This window comes from Rhinolophus sinicus, chromosome 2, assembly GCF_057876585.1.
Source record: "Rhinolophus sinicus isolate RSI-liver-muscle chromosome 2, RSI-T2T, whole genome shotgun sequence".
NCBI classification, from domain to species: domain Eukaryota; kingdom Metazoa; phylum Chordata; class Mammalia; order Chiroptera; family Rhinolophidae; genus Rhinolophus; species Rhinolophus sinicus.
In genome coordinates, this window is record NC_142502.1 from 31,891,737 (window position 1) to 31,915,459 (window position 23,723).

General features: G+C 34.8%; 1 protein-coding gene across 14 annotated transcripts in view; it reads left to right on the forward strand.

The window, feature by feature from the left end:
- The window catches only part of PTPRK (protein tyrosine phosphatase receptor type K), a 504,015-nt gene that overhangs the window by 437,763 nt on the left and 42,529 nt on the right, over positions 1-23,723 (forward strand). The window lies entirely within an intron of this gene.

Genomic DNA, 23,723 nt, shown 5'->3' on the forward strand with positions numbered 1-23,723 from the left:
GGGGAATGTGAACAACTGGAAGCAGTTTAGAAATGCTGAAAAATATGTTGTTCCTTCTTTTCCTACATTCGTCACATCTGCCTCTCCCTCCATCTCTCGAAAGTCCCATAGTATCTTCATCAACATTACCTTCAGTTGTTCGGACATTTAAAACTCAGCTGCTTTCTCCCTGGGAAGATCACATAGCTTAGATCACATTGGTTTACAGTACACCTTAGTTCATCTGTTGAAAAATATGTGTCATCCAAGTGACTAAATAATTGAGCATCAGGTCCAGGCAATACTGTCCTGAGTATGTTTTTGCTCTTCACATGGTGAGCCTCCCTGCGGCTGATATTTCTTCAATAACCAGACCTACATCTGGGACAGATCCTAGCAACTCCTCTCCTCCGGGGATGGATTTAAAGTACGGAAATAATGTAGAGCTCATAGAACTTTCCAGCCCTTAGAAATCAGAATTATTGCATTTATTCATCTTCTTAAAGAGGTGAATGTTTTCACCCTGATAATTTAACCGTTCATACTTGATGGTTGTTTGAATTTTTTTTAAACCTAGTTACAATCAGTTTATAACTAATGACTGATATATTTGATTGAAAATTTCTTGGATTATAATTAGAGCTTAAAATCACTCTCTTAGAAGTTTAACTTTATGAAGCTATTAGAGTGTGGCCTTTACAAACCTTTCACAAAACAGTGAATCTCCTGTGACTGATCTGAAGTAGGTGAGTGGCTAAGCTTGTGGGAACCAGCGTGCCCTGTCACACAGAGCCAGAAGCCAGAAGCAGGAAAACCACAGGAGGCTAAATAACACAGCACAGAGCCCAGAAGCAGAGGGTAGGGTGGGGTAGGAACCAACCAGCATGGACTTGGAAGAGAAGATGAAGTCTGGAGCCAGAGCTTAAATGTCGTCTGAATATGGGAGGCAGCGCCAAAGGAACCACTGTAGTCTGCTGTATGCAGAAGCTGGAAATTCGGAACAGATCAGAAGTCAAAATCAGACAGGATTTCGTGATCAGAGCATGCACAATAAACCAGAAACACTTGACCTGTTAAAGAACAGCTGCCTTCCACAGGAAGTCCTTACTCTCGTGACTGCTGCTAGGCTGTGGCCTGTGGGAGCCTGAGACAAGTATGGCTTCGTAGCTTGTCCTACCTGACGCACCCTGGCACTGGGTGAGGGTGCAGCAAAAGACGGGCATGAAATTGAGGATGTTGATTCATACAGCTCACTAGATGGGTGAGGTACTTTTCTTATAGGAAAAGAAAGTAGGGAGTGATACATCTCTTTCCCTTGGTCATTTTAAATTTTAGTGTTTAAGCTCTCTTAACTTAGTTCAATATCTACGAATTAAAAGATAAAGGAAAAGATTTTTGAAAGAGTAAAGAAGGCCAAATTCAATTTTATTTCAGAAACATCTAGGTGGTGAGTTATTGGGGGACAAGAGCATAGATAATTTTTAAAAACAGAATTGAAGTCTTGGTTACTTGGCATTTTCTCAATAGCTGTCACACATGCACACCAACCAACCCCCCCGCTCCCCCCCACCAAAGTAATTGCTGTAGTCTATTCTTCTGTAGAATATTCAGAAATTTTACAGATGTTGAAATTACATTATCAATTTCTTAGAATGATTCAGGGGGTTCAAATTCACATCTCCTCTTCTTTTGAATGTCCAGCATGTACTCTGCAGCATTTATATAGCATTAATGTCGCACACTTGTATTATTTTGTGAACTTATTTTCTTTCCAAAACAAGGTGCGAAGTTTTAGAGGACAAGAACCATATCTTTTGCTGTGGTGTGAAAGAAAATGTACCAAGCTTGGAATCAGATGGCCTGGGTCCTACAAACTCACTGTGTGGTCTTGGCCAAATCACTGGTCCGTGTCTAGACTGACTAAACTGTAAATCCAGTTAAATGAGTGTTTTTCAAGGATGTGGGGCCAGATAAAGTCAGAACATTCAAGGCTTTGGTTCCTTATCTCCCCTTCAGCTACTGTGCCTGCTCTTCATTGATTTCAGATCTTGGGCTTCTACAAGTATTTTTAAATATTAAAAAAAAAAAATTCCCTTGCTATTAAAAGTTTGACTGACATCTCTTCCACACTTGAAGTTTCCTTTTATTTGCCATATCTTTTAGTGTATTTCTTTGGCTCTAGTAAGTGTATAATAAATATTCATTGGGTGGGAAAATGAATGCTGTGTCTCAACTGTGCAATGTTCCGATTTTGTGACACGTTCCATGTGAAAAGTTTAGTATAGCCTATAGCAAATGACACGTTTGACTTTTGAGGAGAATTCTTTTCATGTCAGCTTGAAATTCTCTTTGAACTTGTTTTCTGACTTAGGGAAATGAAAAAGCACACTCGATGTGCACATGCTTTGTGCAGAGAATGAGGGGCATTTAAGAGAATAATCCAGCTGCTAGCTGATCAGCCACGTAGGATTTCTTCTGTGGAAATGAAAAAAACTTCTTTTTTCAGTTTGAGTCACCTATATGAAGACTTTGATAAGATTAAAATAATCCATGGAAGCAATTTCAAGATGCACGACTAGAAACAGGAGCTAGGAAACATCCATGTCTCACATGACACAGTTACTTAATAGAAGAATCAGGTTTTAAGGACCTTCTACAGATAATGTCAGGATAGCCAGATAAATATGAACAACTGCTGGCTAAGTTAGAAATCTTCTGATGTATATCTTTCAAAATGTCTTTCTCGTTGCATATATATTACACACACACACACTCACAATTTATTTATTTAGCTTAAATTCTTTTTAAAGAGCCAATGATGCTGTCATTGGAGGGTGTGCTTTCGTGTAACTCTAGTCAGTTTTGGTGTTCTGACCAGTGAGTGCCCTTTTATTGAGCTTATGGACCCATTTTCTAGTTTCTGTGAATGCTAGCTGCTAATGGCTCACTACTCCCCTCTTCTCTTTAGAATCACTTGCAGCTGAAAAGCATTTGCTTTGCCCAAAGCCTTATGCACCCACCTCCCAAATATACCAGCTTATAGCCAATGACTAACTAATTGACATGAGGGTACAAAAAGCCAGCTTCCTCATTTCAAGGTGAGGTCATCTCTGGGGCAATTCATGCTCCAGTGGTTCCCCTACAGGATCAGGCTAAAGTTAGACACCCGCTGAGACCACACTCTTACTTAGCTCCTTTCTGTCTCCTCTTCTGCTTCCCTTGCTCCTCGGTCCCTGAGAGCATGTCCTTAGTAAATCATGTGCATCTGAATCCTTGTCTCAGGCTCTGCTTCTAGGGAACCTAACCTAAGGCAGTGATATATTTGAAAGCATAGATACAGTCTGTTGTCTTTAATCATTCACCCTCAGTCTCCAGCATATCCAGAATGTGATGCTCTCAAATATTTTAAAGAGTGCACAGAGTCAGAAATTTGACCTTTAGTCAGCCATGTCCTCACAGTGAAATATGGATAATTGAAGTCACCAGCAGTCCAGCACAATTCTAACCTTACTTTGAATTTGAAATCTTAGCTCACTGGAGACTTAGGAAATTGGCAGAATTGGGGAGCGGAATTATGATAATTTCAAAGTGGAATCCATTTTAACATCCTAAGCTGAAATTGGAAACCATCAAAGCATCGTATCAATAAAAAATGTTCTCTCATGGAAGTGTACAATAATATCTAATTAACATAATTTTGTTGCACACCTACTCTCTGCCACACTGAGAAAATAAGAATGAATATGATGTAGCTTATGTTCTAAAGGAGTTAGGAATAGTAGAGAGAAACTGATGGAGGAGCTAATAATTGTGATACAGTGTACCCAGGCATAAAACAAAATTCCATACAAAATAACACGATCATCTGGTAGAAAGGACCAGAGACATAAGGAACAAAATGAACATAGGTAGGTAGACGTGAAAGTTAATGGAATGTTCAGGGGAGAATATGTAGAGAAATGGGTGAGAAATGAGGCTACCAGGTATATTGAGGCAAGGTTATGGAAAGACGGGAAGACTTAGGACTGAACTTTGTCTTGAGAGTAAGGGCCAGCTAACAATAGTGATTTAGAGTTTCATTTTTCTCCTCTGCTTTAAAAATTGTTAAAACAATATGGTAACATTTGATTTTGAAACAATGTCCTAAAACAACTATTACCATTTTTCTTTTTTCTTCCTCTTATCAAATGCTTACATAAATATTTTCCGTAATTGCAGCAATTCTAATTATTTGTAGTTACTAGTATATCATGAGCTTTTCCCACATTATTATGTGTGTTTAAGTGGCTAAATACTGTTATAAGTGGTGTGTTTAATGTGCAGTTCCACTTGCATTTTCCTTAACATTTTGTAGGCTATTAAACAAGGCAGTAGTAGGATCATAGTTTGGTTTTCGTAAAACCACACCTGAAAGCTACAGTTAGATAGAGATGAGTGGGACTGGGAGCCAGACACTTCAATAAAGAAAATGCTGCAAGGTAGAGTAAGAAAGAAGTAGGTAGACTATGAAAGAGGCAATGTCCTCTGTGCCCTCATCCTCAACTATAAAAGAAGATACAAATACCTGCCTCACAAGCCTTATAGGTGCTTGTGAAAGTTAATTGAAATAATATATTAAAAGAACTTGGCATTTATGAAGCTGTTAAATAATCTTTCATTCAACAGAGGAAGTTGTGAAAAAACTGTAAAGGTTACTTTGACTTTTAGGCATGCAAGTTTCTGAAAGACTCTTTGAACTCTTTGAAGACAGGTTGCTGTCTTATTCATCTTCATGTGCTAACTACGCCATCTGACTTACATTATTTCTCAACATGCATAGTTTTTCAATGAATGCGCTAATAAGTAGCCAGGCTATAATTTCCTGTTCACTAGATGGATACACAATTCTACCTAGTGGGACGCATGCTTTTAAAGATATTATTTATTTACTATTCCAATAAATGATGGATAAGTGAAAATACTTCAGTCATCACATGGTGATGGGTATTTTCTTTTCTTGCTAGTGAAAATGTGTTAGCTGTGTACATTAATGGGGCTAGACAAGTGATTGTTGTAAATCACAATGTAAGTGGGGAGGTCTAGCAAAAATCCAGAAGTTCTCTGGTCACTGTGAAATATAAAAGTCAAGTCTAGAAAAGGAATCAATTGTCTTTTTCTTTTGTGGCACAAAACTCAGTTGCAATTTTTTGTTTAATTTCTTGTCTCCCTTTCTAGTCTGCAGGCTCCATCAGTACAGGGCTTGGGTCGGACTTAAATCTACCCTCAGCAGTTATTACAGCAGGTGCTCTTAAAATATTTATTAAGTGAATTGACGAATACAAAGTGAATGAATGAAATGAGGGACTGGTTAGAGTGTTGTGCCACCCACAATGTCACTGTGAGGATATGTTCTACTTGTTGCAATGGGAAAGAAAATAATTTAAGATGAATAAGAACCTCCTCGTCTATTACTGAATCCTTCCCTGTTCCATTTTTAAAACAAAAAAAAGATTTTCATGAGACACACTATACAAAAAGAATGCTTATAATATTTTCAAAATTATGTAATCCTGCCAAAGTATATAATGTGTTGCATATAAAATTTCCCTTCCTAAAAATAAGTTAAAATTAATATTAACTGGATATTAAGTTCCTGCTATGTGCCAAGCACTTCCAGGTTTTTTAAGTATATATTCAACAATATTCAAAACACTCCTAGAGAGCAAGAATTATGTATCCCATTTTAAAGTTCAGAAAACTGGGCCTCCAAAAAGCAGAGTAACTTGCCTCAGATTACACAGCAGTCTTTCCTATCTCAAATTTTTCCTGCTGCCTCTCTGATCTGTGAAATGTTTTTGCAGATTACAAAAAACCTCTGATCTTTTCACTATTGTTACAACAGGAAAACAAACCTGTAAAATTATTCTAAAATATTTAGAAAAGCAATATTATAAAAATCCAAGCTGGATATGATATGATTTTAATTATATAATAAAAAGGCATATATGTAAATGAAATTTCATGGACCATAAACTTTTGGAGAACTATTGATAATTTATCACTGCTTTTTTAATTTATGTTCCATGTCAATTTCTAGATGCTATCTATAAGTGGATTATAGGCTTTAGATGTAACATGATAATAATTTATCCGGTGCATTAGATTTTAAAATTTTATATATTATAAGTATATATATATATATATATATATATATATATATATAATACACTTATAAATAAATATATATATATATATGTGTGTGTATATATATATATATATATTTATTTTTTTTTTCCACTTAACAAAGAACTTAAGTCTTTTGTGCCATTTGAAAATGTCCAAATAAACATGTTCTTTGACCTCTAGTTCTCGGACTTAAAAATATTAATTAAAAATAACCTTTTGGGTAAATAGTTCTCCTGTTTATCCAAATTTAGACTAGGACTAAACCAAGAGTTTTGCTTTCCTTGGCTTCTTCCATAATACTCTACTATCATGTTGTTCTCTTTTTTCCATACAAAATATTTTAGTGTGTTTTACTAGTTCTTACTCCTCCTTTAGAGTTTCTCAGGGCTTGGACCTGGGCCTTCTTCTCCTCTTATTTATATTGTCTCTGCAAGATTTCACCATACCTGCAATCATCTTTCTGTACAGGGATGACTTGCAAACCTGTTTCTTTTATCTCAACTATCTCTTCTGAGTTACAGTCCTATAACTGTAATATCTCATTCTTCCTAGCATGTCCAACTCAATAACTTCAAACTAGCTGGATATCCCCTAAAATCTGTTCCTATTCTACTATTCTTTATCTCAATTTATATTACTGCCACACTGCGTAGCTCAAATACTTGAGAATTATGGTTGACTCTTCTCTCTTCCCAATATCCCCTGTCCAACCGGTCATCAAGTACTATTTATTCCACTGCCTAAACGTTGTAAATCTGTCTACTTTTCTCCCCGATTTCTATTGCTGCTAGCTCAGTCCAAGCCATCTTTATCTTTGACTGAACCACTGTAATATCACTGCAGCTGGTCCTCCCACATCTGTCTTTGCCTACTTCTATTGCTTCTCCATATAATAACCAGAGAGAACATTTAAAAATGCAAATCTGATTTGTTTAAAGTACTTTGTGGTTTCCTCATGCTCTTAAAATGAAGTTTAAAATCTTTAGTCTGTCCTACAAAGTCCTGCATTATCTGGTTGTAATATAACTTTCAAGTGTGGCTTTGTGGCACTTCCCACTAGTTAGCCACACTAAACTGTCTCTAACTGCTCGTTGCAAGAAGGCCTTCGAAGCTGTATGAAATGCTGCCCACCATGTTACCTTCATGTTTAACTACTACCTGGGGCTTGGATCTGGGCCCTGTTCTCTTACTTGCTGTCTCGCAACAAGATTTCGCTATGGCTGCCCTCCTGTTCTATACTAGGATGGCTTGCAAATGCGTTTCTCTTCTCTCAGACGTCTCTTCAGAGTTACAGCATGATGACTGCAATATGTCTTCATTCAATATCTCTGTGTCACGGGCACAAACCCTTTAGGCCTCAGTGTAATTATACTTTCCTTATTTCCCAAACTTGATTAGTGTCAAATGTGGCAAATAATACTCGGTCTTCTCTCATTCCTTGCCGTTCAATGCCATCACTTTGGTCTCTCTCCTATGGGATTCTCTTAATTAATTGAAGCATGTACCTTGAAAAATACCATTTAAAACACATTACAAAGCACACAAATTTTAGTAAGCTGATTAAAGAGCACCCAAACATATCAGGTCTTAATCCCTGGAACCTGGACATGTTACCTCACAATAAAGAAGCATAAGTATTTGCAGATGTGATTAAGTCAAGGATCTTGACTTGGGGAGATTATCCTGGATTAACTGGGTCCTCCCTAAATTCAATCATATATATTTTATAAGCGAGAGGCAGAGGATGATTTGACATGCAGAAGAGGAGAAAGCAATATAACTACAGAGCATTGACTGAAGAGATGCGACCTCAAATCAAGGAATACTAACCACCACCATACGCAGGAAGAGGCAAAGAACTTATTCTCCCCTAGAGCCTCTGGAGCCAATACCTCGATTTTGACCCAATGATACTGCTTTTGGATTTGGGTTCCAGAACTGTCAGAGAATAAATAATAAATGCAAATTGTTTTAGACCACCAAGTTTGTGGTAAATTTGTTACAGTGGGAATTGAAAATGAATATGTAGATGGAAAATTATTTTGTGACCTTTTCTCTGAGGTGTAGCTATTTACTCAGCATTTTATCTTATTTGAGCAATGATAGAACCAGGGTTTTCTAATCTACAAACCATTGATTTTCACCCTTTTTTAAATACGTTTACTTATTCTTCCTCTATAAGATAGAACAGTTTCGCAAAAGATTTAGAAGAAAGTCTTGTCTCCTTTGAGGTTCAGCTTAAATAACTTTGATATAACAGTTGAAGAAAACAATTTTTTTAGAATCAGAGATTTTGGAATATAAATTCATAGAAACTAATGAAGGAAAACAAAACTTGGTCTCATAGGGAGAGAGCGTCATATGCAAATTTTTATTGTCAGCTAAGTTCATACATGCGGAATGCATAAGTCTGTTTCACTGTGTGTTGGGGATTTGAAAATAGCTTGAGATAATCTAATTTAAAAGGACTGGCAAATTCCTTTAGCTTTGTAGAATTTATTCCACCCCGTCAAAGATTTACTTATCGTGCTGCAAAATAAACCAGCACTGTGTGTTACTTTAGTTGAAAGGGTAAATATTGCAGTTTACATTTTATTATCATATTCATTTTACTGGTACGTGTTAATGAACTTCAAAATATAATGGTAATGATTCAAAGGCTGCTGAGAAATTTTGGGATTCTTCAAAGATTAATTAAAAAGCAGTTCTGGATTTGTACACTAAGAAAATATCAAATTACTGATTTTCATTCCTGATACTGAATTTCTATTTATTATAAATGCAAACATGTAATAGGGCATCATTAATATTTTCTTTTCTCTTAAAAATATTCCTGGTACAGGAGAATTCATAATATCATGGTTTGCGGATGCCATAGGAACATAATCTTACACTGAGAACATTATCTGTTGCAGTGCAGGTAGCAGTGGTCATATGCTTAGAATAGGCTTTCACTGGCTAAAGTGATAAGATTTGTCCAGATATTTGCACAGCTCTTACAAGGAATTATTTTAGTGTGTTCATATGGGTTGAAATGTTATGTGCTTAAAATATTGAGTTACTGTTATGACTTGGAATATTTAAGTAGCTTTGAACTTCAAAAGCAGGTTAAATACCTGTTTTGAAAAGAAAAATATGGGTGGACAGAAACTAAAATCTATGAATTATCCGATTGCCCTAGTGATGTGCCATATTTGTAAAAATAAGAGATGGTTCTGTTTTAAAATATTCTAGGTGAGAAGTGTGATTTTTTGCTTGTTTTTATCATATTTTTGAAAAGAATACTTCGCAGCAGAGATTTAATGGGAAGCCATAGCTGTATATAGAACATGCAGACATGCAGGGAACAGATTCAGTGGTGAAGAGAATATGGCGAGAAATGTATATGTTGGGGTTCTGCAGAGAAACACAACCAATAGGAGATAGGTATACATAGGGTTCATTATAAAAATTGATTAACATGATTAGGTAGGCTGAGAAGACCCACAGCTCTTGTCTGTTAGCTGGAGACCCAGGAAAGTTAGTGGTGTTACTCCAGTCTGAGTCCAAAGGCCTGAGAATCAGGAAAATTGGTGGTGTAAATTCTAGTCCCAGTCCCAGGGCAGAAGTCCTATGTATCAGTACAGCAGTCAGGCAGAGAGGGAATTCTCCCTTCCACAGCGTTTTTTTTTTTCTAGTCAGGGCCTCACTGGGTTGGATGAATCCCACCCAAAATGGGGAAGGCCATGTGCTTTACTCTGTATACCCATTGAAATGCTGACCTTGTCTGGAAACCCCATCACAATACACCCAGAATAATGTTTAAGCAAATATCAAGACACCCGTGTGGCACAGTCATAATCGACACATAAAATTAACTATCAAAGGTAGTGAGAGAAAGATGGCAACAGCAGGTCTATGACTGAAGGAGAGTAGAGAAAGTTCAGGTGGCCTGAAACCATGAATCTAGCTTCCAGAGAGGTTTGATGGATAAAATTTGACTTTAGGAATGTGTGAATTCAAGGTCAGAAGTTAGTACATGCAGGGAAAGACTACGGAACAGCTGAGTGGGTCTGAGGTCTTCAGTTATTCTCCAAAGAGTGGTACTGTTTTCCACATCCACGTTTAGGGAGCACAGATCCCCAAGAGAATAGTGACCTCTGATCTCAGATAGAGGCTTTCCACCTTCTTTTCAATTCTTAATTGGAACACTGATAAAGCTGGGCACTGTCTCTGTTGCTGTCCAAAAGTGAATCTCTTAACTATGCAGAACAATCAAAAATGTTTATTTTTACTGTGGTGTGCTGCCTAGAATTCCCTGCAAATTCTTTGGTAAATTCTAGTAGTTTTCAGAGATTAGTTAAAATTGAGTTCCAGTTTTGTGCACAACGAAAATATGATCACTTTTTCTCTTTTTAAAAGATTTTTATTAAAATATAGCTAGCATACAATATTATGTTAGTTTCAAGTGTACAACATAGTTATACAACATTTGTATACCTAAAGAAGTTATCACCATGGTAAGTCCAACAACCATCTGGCACCATACCACACTATCACGATATTATTGATTATATTTCCTATGCCGCATATTACATCCTCATGACTTATTTGTTTTATACCTGCACATTCGAACCTCTTATTCCCCTTCACTTCCCCCCTTTGTAATAATATTGAATGTGATATATGACATTCAATATTATTTTTTATGTTAATTTCAGATGTACAGCATAGTGGTTAGACATTTATATAATTTAAGAAGTGGTCACCCGGACTAGCTTAGTACCCACCTGACACTATGCATACGTAGTTATTATCATATTATTGACTATATTCCTTATGCTATACCCTAAATCCCCACACCTACTGTGTAATAACCAATTTGTACTTTTTAATCTCTTCTCCCTTTTCACCCAACACTAACTCCCCTCCCATCTGGCAGCCATCAAAATGTATTGTTTATCTATGAGTGTGTTTCTGTTTTGTTTGTTTGTTTTGTTCTTTAGATTCCACATATAAGCAAAACCACATTGCATCAGTCCTTCTCTGTCTGACATATTTCCCACAGCACAATACCCTCCAAATCTATTCATGCCACTGGAGATGGCAAGAACGCATTCTCTTCCATGGCCGATCAGTATTCCATTATATATATGTACCACCTCCTCTTTATCCATTCATCCATCAATCCACACTGCCTCCACATCTTGGCCATTGTAAACAATGCTGCAATGAACACATGGATGCACAAGTCCCCTTGAAGTAGTGTTTTGGATTTCTTCGGATAAATACCCAGAAGGGGATAACTGGGTCCTTCTTTGTCTCTTCTTATAGCCTTTGTTTTAAAGTCTATTTTGTCTGGTATAAGTATTGCTAACATAGCTTTGTTTGTTTGTTTCCATTTTTATGAAATATCTTTTCCCCAACCCTTAAATTTTAGTCTGTGTGTATCTTTCAATCTGAAGTGAGTTTGTTGTAGGCTCCATATGTAAAGGTTTTTCTTTTCTTATTATTTTCAGCCACCCTATCTTTTGATTGGAGCATTTAATCCATTTATATTTAAAGTAATTGTTGATAGATAAATGCAGTTATTGCCATTTTATTATTCACATTTTTATTTGTTTATTTATTTTTCACCTCAAAGAAGTCCCTCTAAGAGTTCTTATAATACTCGTTTGGTCGTGATGAACTCTTTTTTTCATTTGCCTGTCTGGGAAACTTTTTATGTGTCCTTCAATTCTAAATGATACCTTTGCAGGATAGAGTAATTTTGGTTTTAGGTCCTTTCTTTCCATCACTGAATATTTTGTGCTAATCCCTTATGGCCTGCAAAGTTTCTGCTGAGAAATCATCTGATACTCTTATGGGAGCTCCCTTATATAAAGGTTAAAAGTTACATAAACTTCTTTTCTCTTACTGCTTTTAAGATTCTCTCTTTGTCTTTAACCCTTGGCATTTTAATTATTATATGTCTTAGTGTTGGCCCCTTTTGGTTCATTTTGTTTGGGACTTTCTGGGCTTGTATATCTATTTCCTTCTCCAGGTTAGGGAAGTTTTCCATCATTATTTCTTTCAAATAGCTTTCTTTAAGATGTCACTTAGTCTTTAGAACATGTATAAAAGAATATCATTGCCCCAATGTATAATGGAGAAACTGAGATTCAAATAATTTATGTAACTTCCCCAAGTCTATTTAATAAGTGTATTATGACCCCCAAAACCCTTGCCCCTCCTAAAACTCCATCCTACCTCTATTAAGCCATGATACAGAGTACAGATAAGATATAGGACCAATAAGTGCATAGGAATTCCGAAGAGAGTGAGATTGAAGGACTGGAGAAGCCATCATTGAAGAGATGGGTATTTCCTATTGAAAAAGTCTTATTTAGACAAGTGGAGAGCTTTGTGGTTTGTTTGTTTGTTTGTTTGTTTATTTTTTTGTTTTAAATGTTCATTATCTAGAAGTAGACAAATTATAGTCAATTAAAGTATCTTGGATGTAAATGCTTTAGATATTTTGTAAAGTAGGAATTGTAAAATGTATCCAGTGCTTAGATCATTTTAGACTATCAAGAACCATTTAAAAAGATGGCTCCAATCTTTTCACTCAAGACCAAAGATATTTTAAAATTAAAAATCAATCTCAAAATTTAAAACATGTATTAATAATTTAGACTTTATACTGAATCATTGTGGAAAAGCTGGAACTTAAAATCATTTTTTAATCAGGCTCCTCTGAACAATATTAAGGTGGTCTCTAATTTAGTAAATAAACACCTGTGAAAATTGCAATGCAACCTCTGTTAATATGATTTAAACCATGTTGTGTGTTCTCCTGAGATATGCCAGATTAATGAATTATCCAAGTCTTAGAAAATGACCTGCTGAAAATGGAAGTAGAATTCATAACTAAAAGCAGCCAAAAAAGCAGCTAATCTTAACTCTTCATTTCATAAATAAGGAAAATGGAAATAGGTTTAAAGCAGGGGTGTCCAAACTGCGGCCCACGGGCCAACTGCGACCCACGGGCCAACTGCGGCCTGCAATCCATTTTTAATTGGCCCACAGGAAATTCCAAAAATATATTTAGTTTACTTAAATAAACCATATGAGGCAATACGTACTTCACCTCAAGTGAGTGACCTGGCTGTTTGTGTATTTTACCGCATATGGCACTTGGTGAAAAACGTTGAAAAAAGTTTGGACACCCCTGGTTTAAAGGTATTTAACATTTTAAATCACATCACATCATTATAACTTAAGCATTATTAAAGGTTTTATTTGTTAAGCATTATTAAAGGTTATATTTCTTTCTCTAATATTTATAATTATGTTACATTCAAATGTGTGTGTATGTGTGCGTTCTCCCCCTGTCTCCCTATTTTGAATGACATTTTTGGATGACTGGCCCAAACCAGCATTCTAAGTTCTGTGCCAACATAAATATCAAGTGCACTTGCCTTTTAATTACATGCAGTGCCTGTGTTTTAATATTCCACAGTTTTCCCTCAAGAGTAGATTTTTTTTGGTCCTATAGTTTATGGGAGGGGAAAAAATTCACTGACATTATCATGAAGCTTTCCCCCTCTAATATCTCCAGATATCCACATTTATCATTTTATAAACTTAGATTTCACTCTAAGGTTCAGCTTTAGTTGTTTGTAGCCTACTTTGCTATAAGCTTGCTATAAGCATTGTGTGTAGTATGTGATTCAGCATCGTTTGTTTTAACTTACTCCTCTTATTTCTCAGTAATCCTCAGCTCATTCTATTTTACTCTTTACTAGGCCATTACTGCTTGACGTCCCACGTGTAAATATGTAAGCTATGTAGTTCCTTATCATTTTTGCTTTCCTTTCCCCTTCCTATACCTTTGGCATAAAAGTGGGTTCATTATTCCCCAGGGTTATGACATTATATTATCTGTCTTTTTATCTTCTACTTCCCCACACTAACTTTTAATTTCACTCTGATTTATTTTCTGATCTCCTTTATTACTTGAGGTTAAAAAAAAAAAAAAAGCACTTTTTTTTTTTACTCAACAAAACTTTTCCATAATCTCTGAACTCCCTTTAATGCCTAGTACATAGACAGGAATTTAATTGTGGTTCTGTTAACTGTATACCACTCTGTAATTGCAAAAAAAAGAAAAAAAAAATTGCAGCTATTTTGTTGACATTCTGAATGCTTCTAAGTAAATACAATTTTTTTATTAGAAAAAAATATTTTGTAATCGATATGACACTCTTCCTCATCTCAGTAAAAAGCCACACCATCCACTTACATGTTTTCTTTAGCGAGGTCTTCCCTCACATTTGAATCTAAAGTTGTCACCGGGGTGCTCTATTGCATCCCCTATTTTGATTCTTGGTATGGAACTTCTCGCCGTCAGATGATACTTCTTTACACGTATGTTATCTGCTTTACCAATATAGTCTATAAACTGCATGAGAGCAGAGATAGTCTTTGTCCTGTTCAGTGATGATGTTTCAGAGCCTAAAAATGTGCCAGGTACGTGCCAGGGGCAACAAATAATTTATTAATGAAAGGAAGGAAACCCTTGACTTCTTTATGATTTAAGGTACGACATGGAATTAATATTTTTCTTTCTGTCTTTAATCTTTTATAACTTCCTCTAAGTACTTCCCAGATTCTATCTATCTATCCAGCTATGTCTGCTTTTTTCTATAATACAAAGGATTTGATGTGTTAACCAATTTATTTATATTTCTGTCTCTCCAACTTCTTTTTGTTAGGTAGTAATTGAGGTTGACACCTCTCTCTGACACCTGTCTCTTCTCTCTCTCTTTCTCTGTCTCTCTCAACAGTGGTAAAAACATTCCTAATATAAGTCACCAATCGCATTTATCTCAAGTGAAAGTGCCAGATGGGAGTCAGGAAGTATGGGCTATATTTTTAATTGTGTCAATAATTAATACTGTGTCCATGATACAGTCATTTACCTCCTCTGAGTTTTTTCTTCATCTAAAAATCACAGTTAGACATTGACATTGAAAGATTTTTAAGAAATATTTTAGGATATCATTAAACTGGATACAATTTCATCTTCCTGTGCAGGATGCCAAGTTGTGCTTCTTTTTGACTACTTGCCATATTCTGCTAAATAAGTACAATTATTTAAGTATTTATTTATTTCTAGATGATATACTCTCTGAAGGAAGAACATTTGTTCATCTTTCTGGTTTTTACCTTAGTGCAGTCTTTTGTATATGCCTGAGGTAGTCAACAAATATGTGATAACTGATGACTAACATTAATATCTCTGTATTTTTAGAATTTAGACTTCTCCCCACTTGATGCTATTTATTTGAACTCATATGAGCTATGGTTCAAAAATCTAGATTTGGAAAAATGATTTTTATTTCTGAATTTAATTATATATACCCTAACACTGGAAGTATGGGCTATATTTTTAATTGTGTTGATATATATATATATATATATATATATATATATATATATATATATATATATAATTATATATCAGATGTTGTCCTAAGCACTTTGTATTTTAACACATTTAATCCTTCCATCAAACTAGAAGGCGTCTTTATAATTTTTATTTCACCAATAAGAAAACTGAGGAACGCTGTGGTTAAATAATTTATTCAAAGTCACCTAGCTAGTAAGTGGTTGAGTTGGAACTCAACCATATCAATGGTCTTGTTATAACAAACATATTTAATGCCACATGATTAAAGTAATTCCTATTAATATATTTTCCAGATATGTTGAAGTTCTTTACCATTTTCTATTCTGTAGAACAGAATTTTTCTTAAAACATGATTATAGATTTTATAAATGAATACACTAACTCTAGATTAAGGTATTTGTTTAAAACATGTTAAAACTTTAAACAGTGTATTGTAGTTAATATATGCTTTTATTTAACTATCACACTTTGACAAATAATGATTTTTTTGTTGTTGCTATTTATTCATTAGACTAACCTGTTACTATGTAAATCATTGGACATAAAAGATGAATGAGATTATATCTCTGCCCTCAGTTAGGTCCGAATCTAGTATATGTTGCAGACTTATTGAAAAATATTTGCATCACAATTTTATATGTCAGTTATGGGCAAATAATTAACTGATGTTTTAGTGGCAAGAGAATAGTTAAGGGTGTCTTGAGAAAAATAAAAGCATAAAACCCCACAATCTTACTTCCACTTTTGGAAGGCTGACAGATTATGTGCTGAGAAATTGCAGAAAAATCCTACCTGGATAGGCTATGTCTTTAGATACATTGTTGGGCTCACAGCACCTAGGGGAGTTTCTAAGGACCCACTCTTCTGCCCAAAGAATGAAGGTGACTAACGCTGAGAACAATAAGGAATGGGCAGAAGGAGGGATTGGTAATCCTTGAAGGGAGATACTGAAGATATATCTTCAGGTTGGTAATGAGAGGTTGCCTTGCCGGAGTCTCCTGTGTAGACCTGGTACTCCTGAGTACTCTTGAGTGGATGCAGAAGTGGTCTGCGTCCTGTTGATACCTCATGGTTACTGGCAGAAGTTGATGCACATTCTTTTTTAGATGAAAGCATGATCAATTGAAGCCTGCAGGATTCCCACAGCCTAACATAAAGCAATTAACTCACAAAGGTCACTAAGCATTCATGAAAGTAACCACTGTGAGAGTTACATGAAACAACAGATCTAAATCCCCCAAGGACTGCAGGTATTTGCATTGTCAGGTACAGAATACAAAAGAGCTGTGTAGAAAATATTTAAAGAAATGAAGTGCAAATCATAAAGATTAGCAAGATGCTATCAGGAATAACTAAATAAAGAATCATTTGCGAAGAATCAAGTGGAACTTTTAGGAAGAAAAAGCCTAATTGTTCAAATTAAAAAGTAACTTTTAGGATGGACTACAGAGAAGTTTTGACGGAAGTAAAGAGATAATTTATCAGCTGGACTTCAATCTGAACAAGTCACATACAGCAAAATATAAATATGCGCCAAGATGCTCAAGAAGAAGAAGACTAGGCATGGTTATATGTCCATCATATATCATGACATAGAGCTGTAGTAATTAAAACCATATTATATCAACATAGAATACATATATTGGCTCATAGAAAATAATGGCTAATCGGGAAATTGAATGCATGTATATATGTGATTTGGACATAGGACAGAAGTGGTTTTTTAGATCATTTGATCAATTCAAGCATTGTCCATGGATAACGGGATATTTGTGCAGGAAGTAGGGGGGGTCACTGCTGTATATAATACTCAGAAAGTAATTCCAAATGGATTCAGGATTAAATATGAAATTCACAGTTTTAAAACTTTTAAAAATATAAAGAAGACATTTTTATTAAGAATTCAAATACAGTATTTATACATTTGACCTCATTAAAATAAAGAATTTCTAGTCATCAAGATACCATAAATAAAATGAAAGAAAAGCCATCCAGTAGAAGGTATTTGCAACATGTAACTGACAAAAGATTATTATCCATATACAAAATATTTCTATAAGACAATATGAAACATGAAAACCAAATAGAAAAAAATAGGTCAAAGTTTTGCACTGAGTATTTCAGAGAAGAAATAGTATCTCAAAAGATAATTTCAGTAATAAAATGTATGTTAGATATCATTTTCTATGACTAAATTGGCAAAAATTTCAAAATCTTATAATACAAAGTGCTAAGATGCAATTAAAATAGAGTTTACATACACTGCTGATGGGTATGTATTGGTAAATTGGCATTATCTTTTAAAGTTGCCTACTTGCAGTAATATAATAGTTACAGTCAAAATCCACGGAAAAGACTCATGGGGCCACAGTTTGCCAAACCGTGATAGATCATGGAATTTTGAGTGTTTGGAGAATGCTGATACTTTTAAATGATGAAGGTATACGATACCCTAAAGGAATTATCAGTAGATGAGATTGAAAAGGTTGATTAGAGCCTAGTTTTGAAAAGCCTTATATGTCATACCAAGAACTTTTGCCTTTTCTCTTGAATAGAAAGCAGTTAAAGGAGTCATTAAATCACATTTGCATTTTAGAAAACTCATTCTGGTGGCAATATAGAAGATAAATCTGAGGAGGCCTTTAAGGGAAGCAGAAAGGCATAGTGAAAAAGCAAGTTGACTGGGTCTTTATCTAAGTCAGTAAGAAGATAGAATAGAGAATTAAGGACGAATAGATTCAACTGTGTTTAAGAAGAGAACACACTAAGGCCCTGTTTTACCCAATTGAATGAATCTAACTAAATGGGAAGCTTAATGAAAAATTCATATGTAAAATAAAATATTTGCCCTTCATTAACTAAGATGCAAAAAAATAATATTTTACAAGTTTCTTAACCTTTAAGTACATTGTTGAAATGTGATACTTATTTTATTACCTTTTCAAAAAGCATTGCTATCATTTCTTAAGGATTTTATGTGAATTTTGAACTGTGGTTTTGAAACCAAAACAAATTAAGAGACCCTAAGACTACAAGAAGAGGCCTTAAACAGTGTGAAATTAATTTTAAATATTTGTAATATATACTTTTATTTTATAGTTGTTAAAAATATCCATACACTTCTACACTATTATTTTCTACATCTTGAATTTTCAGGTAATATTCAGATCTTTATTAAATAAGAATAAACTATATTGTAGTTGTTGTTTTAAAAAATGACATATAGCTGTTTTCATTTTCAGCAATATAAAACTCTGGTAGACCCTGTCTTTTGTTGTCAACAATCTAAGACTGAACAAGTTTCATAAGATCATATGACATGATGAAGCAAAATGACTTCAAAGGATCATTGAGTTAAATAATGCATGCTTCAAGATGCCCCTAAGGCTTAGATGTCAATTTTGGCAGAATATTTAAATTAATAACATGTACTTTACAAAACTCATCATTATATATTCATATAATAGACTGCTAAGATTTTTTAAAAAGTGTTGTTCAGTAATGTCAGTTCCCTTGCTCACAATTTTTACATTTTATATGATGGACTCAAATGGCTAACATCTTGACCATCTCCACCCTGGGCAGCAGCATCTATTCCTACTTCTTTTACCAGTGTTTCCCAGTTTCTAAAATCTTTTCCCATCATTCTGTCACTTAATTTTCATGAAAGCTGTATGATGTAGGCACTGTTATTATTTGTAGTTTATAGATGAAATATTAACTCTAAGCGATACTAGCTTGGTTATTGTCATACAACATATACGTAAGAAAATGTTCTAAGAATTAAAGTAGGGTCTTGCTGATATCGAATCTCTTGTACTTTCCGTAATGCTGAACTTTCCATGCATTTTGGATTGGGGGTAGATGGTGGCAGATGGTATAATAGAAACAGTCTTTTGAAGGAATAGCTAGTATAGGAGCTTGACATTTCTAGAGACAATTCAGAAATGTATATCAAGTTCATTTTGTGCCAACTTCCAAAACAACAAGATACATGTCTGATTTTCTATATGCCAGTACAATCTACCATAGATAGCTTTAGTGTCATTCTTTCACTTATTCAACCAATACTTATTGTACTGCTGCTCTTTTTTCCAAGTCTACCGGAAATACAATGAGCAAAATAAACATGTCACTGTTTTCCTGGATTTCATCTTACCAGCAATGGGAAGCCATTGGAGGGTTCTAACCAATGGAGTGACATAATATAGTTGAAATTTTAGAAATATTATGTGCTATGCTGTGAATTTTGATGTGGAACAGGCGGAGATAGCTGTCAGTGAGATAAGATAGACAGCTACTGTGTGATTTGGGTGAGATATGATATTGACCTGACTTGAGGTAGTAGCCGTGGAGATGGAAAAAGTAGAGACAAGAGGTAATTAGCAAGTATTATAGTACTTTGTAACTAATTGTAGGAGAAAGAAATGTGACCATGCATCCCAATTTACCCAGGACAACTCCAGTTTTTGCCTTTTGTCCTATCATCATTATTAAGAATATCGCCTCTCACTTTCAGAAGCTTCCCAATTTGGGTGGTAAATTATATATTAATCCTGGAGATAAGGAGAGAAAGGAGGATTCAAGAATGATGCCCAAATTTCTGGCTTGAACAACGTGAATAGTTTTGTCATCCTGTGGACAGCTGTGCCATTAACTGAAAGGGTATACACTAGAGGAAGAACTGGTGTGAGGGTAAGATTATGAGTTCAGATTTGGATATGGTGCATTTAAGGTGACTGTCTTACAAGGGAGTAAAGACATAACACGAATGAGATGAATTCATGGGCCAGGAGTTCAGGTCAGAGCCCTGATCCATGTTTGAGATATATTGATTTGAGAGTGATCAGTATGGATGGTAACTGAAGTTATGAAATTGGCTGAAATCACCAAGCCAGAAAGAATGGAAACCAGCGTCAAGAGGTCCAGGTCCCTAAGAAACTCAAAGCCCCACCAATTTTTACGGGCAACAAGGAGGGGAGGGACTCACAAAGAAGATCTGGAAAGGAAAGGCCAGAGTCATAAGAAACCTGGAGATGGCCAAGTAATGTAAAACCCAGGAAAGGAGTACTACAAGAAAGACAAGTGGACAGCAATGTCCAATGCTATCAAGAGGTTGCATAAAATGAGATGAGAAAAGGGCACCTGAACTCATAGTAAGTCACTGGGAGACATTGGTGGTGGTGAGTTGGTGGCATTGGGGGACATAAAGCTAATTATAGGATTTTAAGTAATTTTGAGAAATGAATGTGAATAATTTTTCAGAATTATAGCCAAGGAAAGAAAGCATTAGTGGAATACCTGGAGGATTTGCAGAATTTATAGGACGAAGGTGTCTCTACTGCTGCTGTGAAATCACCTAGTATATTGTACATAGAGGCTTCTATCTCTAAGATCCATCATAAAAATGGAAGAATGCTTTTATATTATTGCAGCTATTAAATAATTTTACTTTTTATGTAATTTTGTGGAATTTTTAGGTATTTGTGTATGTTTTCCACCTACACATTTAGGTAAATTTTGTTTAAATAGTGAGAGGAAGGGCACGATTTATAAAGTTACTTTAACTATTTTTGCTAAAAAAAAAAGCATCTCATAAATTTGCCCAATAAAAAATGAAATACTGCCTTAGTTTTTTTTTCCTCACTGTCCAAAGAATTATGCTGCTCTTGGCTTCAGAACACTTGAGAGTCGGAGTATTCTTTGACAGAAAAAAAGGTAAAGATTTATGACAAAGGAAAGCATTTCTGAAAAAGGTACTTCATATTGCCTTTGTGTATGTGCATAAATTATATATAGGGCTCAAGAGTACAGTCACTATAATAACTTTTTGCTCTCTTTAAAGAAAATAGAAAATGCTCACTTAGGGACTTCCTGCTTGTGTTTCCGTTGATGAATCTTCTAAGCTTGAATCATTTAAAATAGGATATTTATGTTCCTTGGTTCTAGTAGGCCAAGAACTTAGAAAAAATATGTGTGGTTAAAGTATCTAAAGTAATGAATTTATGCAGACATTTGATAAAAATGCTCTTAGTCGTAGCAGTAATAATAACAATAATAATCTATGTCCTTGCTAAGACTGAGGAGGATTTGCAATCAAGGGAAAACAGCCACCAAATCATGTTCCTAAAGAGTTTGTTTGGCCTCCTATACTCAGGTTTAATAATGAGATTGAAGCATCAATGAACAACTCCTTGCACAAAAGTAGTAATCATGACAGACAAGCACCCTTACCCAACCCAAATGAATAAACTTGGTATTTCTTTTCTGTTTTAGCCATTTGGTAAAGTGAATTCCAGTGTTTAACAAAGACATGTAGACTAAGACTTTAAAGTAATAACACTGTTTTACAAAATAGATTATAAAAGTCTTGCACCCCGAATACAACTTCAAGATTATCAGTACCTTTGGTTAGAAATTTACTTTTAGATTTGACTTTTCATTCCGGAAATATTCTTAGATTAATTAATTAGCAAGTCTATATTATTTAATACAATTTAAAAGTATTTTTCATCCTCTGAATTTGAATTGGTTTACCCATCACCTTCATGTCATTTTTGTTATTTAATTACTAAACCCAGCTAGTATTAAAGCTGTCTGTTCATGCTTCATGATGATAGTTTATATTTGCACCTGTGCATGTTAAGAAGGTTGTTTGCTTCTGGTGGGGTTTAGCAGTTCTGATGATTCTTATGAAATATAACACGTGCTACTTATGTAATAATATCTTAGCAATTTATCCCATAATCGCATCTGTTTTATTGAATTAAAATGGTATATTAAAATACATATGGACTTCATCGAACAAGAACTGATCTTTTAAAGATTTTCCAAAACATTTAATTCTGTGATATATGTCAAAAAATCACGAAGGGATCATTATCATTACTCTCTGAAAGAAACACAAAACCTGATGAGAATAAGCTTGAATTGGTGAATGAGGATTTGTTGTGTACGTTAAAGTTTTTTCTGGAGATTTCTACATCATTCTGTCTCTCTTCCTATTTGAAGCAGTAACTGTCAAACCAACTCATTTTAATGAATATTCTTTTTAGCCTTATGTCCAACTTTGAAATATATTTCCTGTTTTTATTATATTTGTTGTGTGTGTGTGTGTATGTATGTATATGTATGTATTTCTAAAGTTGCTCCTGGGAATAGAAGAGATCTTCAATACATTTAATGCATGTTTTGATGAATTGAGCCATAATGTGTAGCTTGAAATGTAGTAAGCATTGAACTAGTTCTATTCATAATTAATGAGATTGGAAATTCCCTGAAGCCTGGATATATGGAAAGTATCAAGTCCGACAAGAAAACTCCCTTGCTTACCCGAAGAAACAAAACGAAAGCTTGCTTTTCCTAATTGAGAATAGTTACCAAATACTGGTCCATGGGGTCCTAGTTGAAATAACATAAATGAAGACAGTTATAGTGAATTGTTTTACAAAGTAAATTGTGTTCTAACACTTTTTTTTCAACTATGTTTCATACTGATTTAGTTTTAAATTACCATTTTATGGAATGATATTGATATTAGATGTATTAGTTCTTTTTAATTTCCTACCTGGAAAAATTAAAAGTTAGCAACCTTGTGTCAGTCCCCTCTTGGGGAAACTGGATGATTGGAAAACTGGAGCAGATATTTGGATATGCAGAACTAGCGCTAAAAGCAGGGGCGGGCTGTAACACAGCCAAAACAGAGAAGTTAAAGAAGAAAGGATTGGCATGTAGAAAAATGGGTTATTTTTAAAAGGGAGTTGGCAAATCACCCATTGGAAAGATATGAGGTTAGATTTAGGGATTCATTTGTTTGTTCATTCAGCCACCATCTCTTGACATTGTGATGCAGACTTTAAGACAGCTTCTCAAATGTGCTTAATCTAAGAAGCACCTGTGCTCTTTCACACACTCTGATTCTTAACAAGAGGGTCTAAGGATCTGGAAACATTGAGAAATGCTGCTTTGGATGATAAAAGATGTGTTAGATTTTGTCTCTGTTCTTGAGCAAGTTATAATCTATCCTTATCTCTCTAAACCTCGTGGTTTTTTTTTAATCTGTAAAATGTATGTGATTTTGTATCATGTAAAATGTATATGATAATATATCCCTTGTCAATTTTCAAGGTAAATGAGGTAAAAAACA